This window comes from Halyomorpha halys, unplaced genomic scaffold (assembly GCF_000696795.3).
Source record: "Halyomorpha halys isolate HHAL.00 unplaced genomic scaffold, Hhal_1.1 Scaffold1598.1, whole genome shotgun sequence".
NCBI lineage: Eukaryota > Metazoa > Arthropoda > Insecta > Hemiptera > Pentatomidae > Halyomorpha > Halyomorpha halys.
Genome location: NW_027114197.1, coordinates 53,847 through 63,048, shown reverse-complemented (window position 1 = coordinate 63,048; position 9,202 = coordinate 53,847). Strand labels below are relative to the sequence as shown.

General features: G+C 27.2%; 1 protein-coding gene across 2 annotated transcripts in view; it reads left to right on the top strand.

Moving 5' to 3' along the window:
* The window catches only part of LOC106690160 (circadian clock-controlled protein daywake), a 21,483-nt gene that overhangs the window by 423 nt on the left and 11,858 nt on the right, over positions 1 to 9,202 (top strand). The window lies entirely within an intron of this gene.

The following is a 9,202-nucleotide window of genomic DNA, read 5'->3' as shown; positions in this document are numbered from 1 at the left end:
TTAAATGTCCTATTTAAAAACTTTTTGATGTGGTTTATTTTGAGTAAAATCCGTAATAACCTTCTTTTTTTTTATTTATTATTTAAAGTAAGTAGTAATTTTGTTTTTCATGTAGTTGTTTTATTTTTATTTTTTGAGTACTATTATTATCATCAAATTTTTGTTTTTTCTGTATACATGATACGAATGTAAATTTTGAACGTTAATATTTATTGACCTTAGTTATGGCAGGTTGTATTATTATTATTTAATAAAATAATAGAAATAATCCAAATAGCATTGTGTTAAGCTTTAAACGAGTAGTCTCAAATAATACTTAAGAATAGTTCAATTTTAGAATGTTTTGTGATCTCAAAATGCACTGAAATTGTTCACATGTTAATAGTGTAGTGCCTTGTAGTATCCCTTATTTTAAGTTTATTAATGAGTGTAACAAATCATTCGTATATGATTTCTTTGGGTATGAAAAAAATTAAACATAAAATTTCGTTTTTAAATATTTTTTTTTTTTTTAAACTTTGACGATTTTTAAACAAAAACTGTTTCATTTCCCTTTTCATCCACATTAAAATTTGCATCAATATTTAAATTGAATAATTTTTTTTAAAGTTAATAACGGCAATTTAAAAATATAAAATTATAAAAAGTAATACAGCAATAGTAATATAAAAATAATCCGAATAAAAATGTTCTTTAATAAAATTAAAAGATTAAAAATCGGAGGGATATAAATTTGTCACATGGAAATGTTACAGAACAGTCGTATTCAGTTTGAAAATTGAATATTTACGTCGTCTAAAAAAGTCACAGTAATAAAAAAAAAACATTAAAAAGAAAAAAAAAATAATAAAACAAAATAGGTTTTTTTTTTAAAGTGAATTGAATGTTTCTAATTTCTTTAAGTGAAATCAGTTCACACAGTTTAATTTGAGAAAATACATTTTATACTTTCATGTAAGGGATGGACTATTTTAGCAAACTCTTCCTTTGAAGAAGTCGTGCATATACTAACAACCAATTTCTGTATTATACATATATAAGCTTATAATTTTGTGTCGATGTTATTAAACCAAGGTACCGAATATGACACCGCGACTATAAGAGTTTTTCTCTGAGTCGTTTTGTTTGTTTCCTTTTTTTTTTTCAACGTTGCTAACAACTCACTTCATTAAAGTCCTGAGATAGATATAAAGAACGAAAGTAATAACTTTGGAGGTAGAGAAACATCCGATACTTAAGTTGTGGTGTTATGTATGGTTTATGACACAACAATTTTGGAATATTTTTGATATTTGGAAAATGATTATTTTTGTTTCCTTTCTTTTCTTCCACTTTGGGAATTCATTCAAGAAGTGTGGAAAAAAAAAATGGAAGAAAACAAAAATACTCCACGGAAAAATTTCTGTAGTCGTGGGGTCATATAAGGTACCTTAGTGAACTTTTAGAAGTTTGGAAGAAAGATCGCGCTTACAAAACATTTTGCTTATTTGTAAATTAGTTTTTAGGATCTTCAGCATTCTTTTGTATTGACCCTATTCTACTACTTTTCAAAAATGAAACCCAAATATGGTCAGTACCAAAATATATAAATTCAATAATTAGTATTTATACTTAAAAAAGAAGAAAATTTAAGTGCCCCTTCTCCCATGGAATGTACTTTTATTTTCATTTGTTTCTTTGGTAAAAATAAGCTCATAACATGGTGTATAAACTTCTGAATTTTCTTTTAAAAAATAAGTAGTGAACAAAAATCACAAGATAGAAAGTACATCGTTGTCTTAATTTTTTTTTAAAATCAGTTGAAATCCTTTAAGATGCGATTACCGAAACTATATAATTCGAAACTTATTTCAGAACAAAAAATAATTCTTATTAACAATATCTACAATGGTATCGTCTAATCTGCTGTCATGAACCTCTCTCTATTTTCGAGACCCAAGAAAATAATGAGCTATGGTCATTACGAGTTAAGTATTCTTACAGTATTTCTTGACAGTACTTTCATTACACATGAGATCTTTCACTTTAACCTTAGTAATTAACTTCAAAATACAACAAGTGAATTAAAGAGTTACCAAAAAATAATTATTTATATTCCGAAAAAAAAATGACCCCCAACGTTATGTAACTTTAGAATGGCACAAAATCTGGATGTAATTTTTAGAAGATCTTGAGACTATAAGAATGTTTAATAATTATTGTCTTATATTTATCTTCAAACCTCTTCTTAATTTCTTACCAATTTTTAAAATGATGAATGATAGTCTTAGAAAACAATAAATATGATTATGTAATATTCAATCAGTGTAGAAACAAGATATTAGTTAAACGACAAGTTTACGTCAGAGTAAATCAATAAAGACGGTTGAGGATGATTTCAGAGCAAATGACCTCTTTGCACAACCGTTGGTCTAGAAACAGTAGGTATTTCATAGCAAAGTACGGAACCCATAATACTTCATGGATTGTAGTGGAATAGGTTAAAACAAAATGTCAATATTACAGTTTTTCTTATAACCAGAATAGTTGATGAAGTAATTCTTAATTAATTATCAAATTATGGTATCAAAATCAAAAATTTCTTAAAATTAAAGTTCTTTGAAAATATATATGTATATTGTAGACTTATAAACAAAGATAAAATACGATGGAAATTGGCTTATCAATTAAATGTTAAAAACAGTTATTGGTATTGATCATTAAAAATATTGCCGTAAGAATATTCTTGATTAAATTTTTTAATAAATACATTTTGAATTTATATTTCCTTACTTTATGTTAGTTACTGTTTAGGGCTGTTAAGCACTCAAATGTACTCTAAGTGCAAGCTTCGAGAACATTCTATTCAATAAGATATAATTTTTTTTTTAGTAGTCATAATATGGAAGTAATCACAAATTAAATATAATCTATTTGAGGGGAAACGGAGTGTTCGTAAAAATAGGCATTTGATAGACAGTAGTAACAATCAAAAAAAAAAAAATTCAAAAATTTTTTCTCTAATTTTATTAATGTATGTGAATTATCTAATGGAATGTAGATTATTTTTCTTTATTTTGTTTTAGTCGCTTACAACCGAAATTCATTTGATTAACTTCCTTCAAATTTCAAGTTAAAAAAACGGGAACTAATTGACAGATATGAAATATTAAATATAGTTTGAAAATAAGTGTGTCTACAACTTAAGAACCATAATTAAACCATTTTAAACCATAACTAAACTTTCTTCGTTAATACTTTGCAGTGTTTCGTGACTGGAATATTGAAAATATAAATTAAATCAACCCTACATCGCTATTACTAAAATAATCAGAAACTAAATATATTCAATATGAAGATAAAGAAAAAAAACAACTCCTCTGAAGTCTAATAGGCTTATATGATATAATAATTTTCAATAGACAGATGATAACTCTGGTCATATGAAAATGGTGCACTCCAATTCGGAACTTTTACAATATTTCATGAAATGTACTTTATTTTCATAAAATGGTGCTCAAATTAATGTTCTTAAAAATCTGCTTGAATTTATAATGTTCTCTTGTAGGTGAACAAAAAATTGATTGATTAAAGTTTAGCCGAAATTAAATTAAGCAAAAGTGAAACTCAGTGGTGAAATGGGACGAAGTTGGATGACCCAGAAACATACTGGACGTGTTCCCGATCAGCTATAGTTACAATGACCTCGTTAAATTGCCATCCAGTTTCGCCGATGGTTCTCAAATATATTATATTTTTATTTCCCTACATCGTTGATTTGTGATTCCAAAAGTGCTCAAGGTCAACCGAGGTATACGACTCTACTATATGCCTACCACAGGTTTGGCCAAACAATTAGGACCAAGGGTAGAACAAGCTGCACCTACAGAGGCTGTCACACGCATGAAGCGTTGATGATAAATATTGACTTGATAAATTCTTGTAAATTTCTAAGAACAACATATATTAAAGCAATAAATATCTGGTGTGTCCGCTCACAGCATATTCCTGTGCCAGGCAGCGAACTCCATGAACATCTGTATTTTCCGGGAGATGCGCAAATTTTGATTTTTTTTTTTTATATAGAAAGTATATTGGCTAATATATACAGTATTTAGCCAAGAAGGTTGGCCCATATAGGAGGAAAGGGAGGAAAATTTTTATTAAGATATGAATATGAATATAAAGTTGTGCTGTCCAACTTCATTTAGTACAAGAGCCGGGAAGAAAAAAAGGCAATTATTTCACCACAATTTTTTATTATATTAATGAAAACTAGGTAAAATTACTAGTCAAAATTGACGAGTCTGCCAAGTATAGGTAGGGAGAATAAAAATTGGCGGCTGTTTCAAAACCTTAAAAAAACATTAATTTTGCATTCGGATTTTAAAAATTAACAACTCTAGAAAATCTAAGAGAAAATTATTTAAAGAAGAGTAAATTTGCTGAAATATTAGCCCTAAAAGAACTATTTATGTCCAATAGTTCTCGAGATATAGCTATATAAAAAGCAAAATTTCTTAAAAATCTACTGAAAGATTAGTAGTTAGATAATTTATTTTGAAAAATCTATGTCTCAGGAACTATGTGACGTACAGATGTCTATTAGCACTCAAATTAAAGCTAGTTTAATAGACTATAAAGAAGGTTTATACCTTTACCTTCATAGAAATAGTAGTTTTCATGATATTTACTAAAATAAATTAATTTATAGTTGTTCGGACAATAAGTTTGATGAAAAACTTCATTTCAGAAACCATTGAACATACAGATGTCTGCCAGCGCTCAAATTAAAGCTAGTTAAATTTACTACAAAATAGTTAATTAGGTTTATCTTTGTAGGAGTAGTAGTTTTAATTATATTTGACAAAATAAACTCACAAAATGTTAATTTCTAGTTTTTCGTATAAAATGTTAGAGTTTTGAAAAATGTAGTTTTTATGATATTCATGTATGATATATAACTTTGTCTTCATGGAAACTACTACTCCTACGAAAATAAACGTCATAAACTACTCAAGCTCATTAAACTAGCTTTAATTTGAGTGCTATTAGACACCTTTACGTCACATAGTTCCTGAGATATAGATTTCTCAAAATAAATTAACTAACTCCTGATATTTCAGTACGTTCCATATAACATTTTTATGAAATGTTGCTTTTTGAAAAACTATATCTCGAGAATTATTGAACGTAAATAGCTCTATTAGGGCTTGCATTTTAGAAAATTTACTCTACTTTAAATGATGCTTTCTTAGGTTTTCTTGTGTTGTTCCTACTTTTTAAAATACAGAGCTCCAAATGAAAAATTATTTTCTTTGTCTTTGGTCTCTTTGAAACAGCCGCCATTCTTTATTTCCCCTACCTATACTTGGCAGACTCATCAATTTTGGCTAGTAATTATACATGGTTTTCATTAAAGTAATCAATGATAGGGGTGAGAAAACTACCTTTTTTCTCCTTTTGGGCTCTTGTACTAATTGGGTTGCTAGTTACACAGCTATCTAACAACAAACAGGTCTATAAAAGTATACAATAATTATTACAAACATTAGTAGTGTACAACATTAAAACATGAATTTTTTTTCCCTTTCATCTCTTTGGTTCTTTTATTTTTTTTTCTACTTTTGTTTTACCTTTTTCTCCTTTTCATGATTTTTATCCTCATTTTTCCATCTTTTCCTCTTTTTCTCTTTTTCCTTCTTTTCCTTCCTTTCTTTTTCCCTTTCATATTTTGGTATTAACCCAATGTGCCTTTAACTGAATAATGGATAGCATAGTATAAGACATATGAGAAAATATAAGAAAGATCCTAAGTAATAAATACAAATAAAAAAAATAAATCAACAAACTACGTTAAAATTAATATACAATAAATATTTAACAAATATTAAAAATATATACAAAAATAATAAAGTGATAAATAAAATAACAAACAAGATATGCAATGTATGCATGCCATCCTTTCTCTGGATAACTTCCTTACTCATTAATTTCATAAATACATACAGCATATAAATTCGTATACATAGGTAAATTCCTATCGCTTACTGTAACATCTTAGTATAATTTAATAATACAACGAATTAAATTTTTTTATTTCTTCTCAAAACTAATAAAAATTGTACGGGTTTTGATGAGAATCCGTCCAGAATATATTATAAACATGTGTACAAATTTTAATAATATACGTTTAACCGATTGAGACTATTTTGTTTTATAAGGCATTGAATCACCTCTCAAATTGTTTTGTACATAATTTAACATAAAATATATGTTTTTTTTTAGTTACCTAATGAATTTCTCTTTTCTTCATTACTTCTCTACTTTTTTTTTTTTTAACTTAGGGATCTCTTCTTTCTTTCTCTCTTTATAAATATAAAATTAAAAGACTCTTGGAGAAGCCTTTGGGTGGATTTGATAATATCTGTTGCCACTATCTAAAGGTACTCGATATAGTAACAGGCATTCACTGGCAACATCCTACTGACAAATAAGACGGATCATAATTGGTTCATCCTCTTATAGATAATTATAGCACAGACATACAGACTGTCCAATGGTAAAAAATGTTTTGGGGATTCAAAAGACTACTACAATACTACTTCCCTTACCAAGCCCGGCCAGGCAAACATGATAAAAATATTTAATAAACAAATACTCCATACTTTATTTTATAAAAAAAGTCAATATATCAATCTGAGAAAGTTTATTAAAACAGAAATGAAAAAATATTACAAAAAAATAAGGTGATAACTACATTATTGTAACATTAGAAACTCTAATCATATTTAATGCTATTTAATTTTATTAAACTTTTAGTTTTTTTTTTTTTATACCTAGCAATATACATTAATATTACTTTGGTGTATAACTTAAATGCTTAGAGGTTATTTTGTTATAGGTACCTTATTTATATTTTAACATCAAACACTGATTTGGCTAACAATAAATAATGAACCTCAGGTTTACATTTGTTGACAAACTGTGGGTTTTTAAGATGCTAAAATCTATAATAAAGGATCTTCCACTCCTATGTCTTATAGGTATTCTGTATTCCAGAGTGGATAAAAGAGAAGTGTAAAATTTAAAGCTACAATTTTTTTTTTTTTATGCCCGTACTCTCCACATAAAATATGCGCTTGAACCGGCTGTAACGTTTATGAGAATTTTAAAAGCCTCTTATCGTTGGTTCCTCTTTTTTCAACAAAAATGTGGGTAATAATTTATCTTTTTAATTAGCTTGCATGGATTTGAAGAAAGTTACTCGAAGTTTCCATGTTGATACATTTATTTTTAGTAAATTCCAAAATGGTTGAAAGTTAGAAAATATCGTGGCTACAGTAATATTAGTATTTTTCAACATGCTTTTTTTTTGTTTTCCGAAAACGTCGATTAGCTTTTGTGAAACTAAAAGAATTCGATTTCAAGTCAAAAAACTTTTTTTTATTTTTAAAAACTATGCTGAACTCAACCGAAGGAACTATAGGAAATGCAATAATCTAACAGATCAACCTTGCAGTGTTAAAAATTTCCACCTTTATTTAATTTTAAAAAAAAATCAATTAAATTGTAGGAGGGTGAAAATATTTATTTTTACAAAGTTCTTATTTCCGCTTTTTATGTTAATTAGAGAGGAAATGCTTCATTTACCTTGCTAGGGATGTTTTACAATATTCGGCACGACACGTTGCGTTTCAGATACCGTTAGAAACTTCATTTTAAATACTTCGGGGAATATTAGTTTGAAAACCATCTCTATTTCCGACGTACCAGCCTGTGCCTAAAGGGACTTTTCATCTAATTTTGAAAATTTGTAAGGCATAATTGAATTCTTTTTCCATCTAAATTTAATATATCAACTTAGCAACAGTAAAAGTTTTTTTAGTACATTAAAATCCTACAACTACAACTTATTCAATCTATTTCAAAAACTAGAATAGACTCAACTGAAAAAAACTGGATATATCTACTTTTGATAGAAAACTCCTTAATCCCTGTCACACATATGATATTACTTAATTTTATTATTGATTTATAAAAATCACATTAACTATGTTGTAAAACATCTCAAAAACAATCTAGTCAGATGTAACATAGCTTATATTAAACTATTTAAAATTTTGGGTACATCAAACATTCATTGTCTATTAGGAATCCACAGAATTTATTTTCACGACTGTCTATTACAATGTCGTACTTTAATTTGTAATTTCTTTAACTGTTTTTCCTCATGATTTGGAGCACAAATAACATCTTCCTAGATTATTTGATTGTAAAAAAGATTTAAATCATTTAAAAAAATATTTATGCATGATGCTGATAAAAATAATAAAATAATACCGATATCCGTAATAATTATTTCCTTACTAATAACAAAAATAGAAAAGTGACTATTCTTTGATTTCAAGTAGGGACTTGAAAGAGGGAGAAAAATTTAAGTTAAAAAATTAAAAGAAGCTATTATAGGTTATCTTACACCATAATTTATTAATTTCTTTAGATATTTTTTTTCTGTCATTAAAACATAATCCTTCATAGTAAAAAAAAAATTTTTTTACATTCGCTAGGTTTACTCATACGCGTTTTTAAAAATTATTTGTTGTTTTCCTTGAGCTTTTGAAGAAGAATAATGCTCTAAGCCAAGATCCTTAATACTTAAATATTAAATTGTCAAAACCAAAAAGATATGTCCCATTTTTATTTTTATGTTATAAACTACTCGTTATTGATGATTATTTTTTCTAGTACGAACAAGTTTAAATATAATACAAATAATTTTAAATTTATATTATGCGTAATTGAACTAAAGCAGAAAAGATTAATTTTTGATAAATATTGTGACTTCACCCAAGCATGTAGTTTTTAGTCAAGTAATTTTTATAAGAACATCTTCTGTGGAAGAACTTTTTATTAGAGGACTCCGCTTCATCCTCTGCCTGAGGATCCCCTATTGGTCCAAACCGGGCCTTATCTTCATGTGTGTACAGAACAAGTCAGCCCCGTAAAACTTTTCAGTATTAGTAAAATTCACTAGTAATTCCAGTCAGATACATAGATACACCCTAATTGCGAAAAACGAAAAAAATGTATGTTAATAATTCTTTTTTGTTAATAATTAATACAAAAGACGTGTGTTATTATTATCCCCTTTATTGAAAAATAATTGTATTTCAAAATTTTAGTTTGTTAAACCAATAAAAATTTCTGGATCCACCATCTA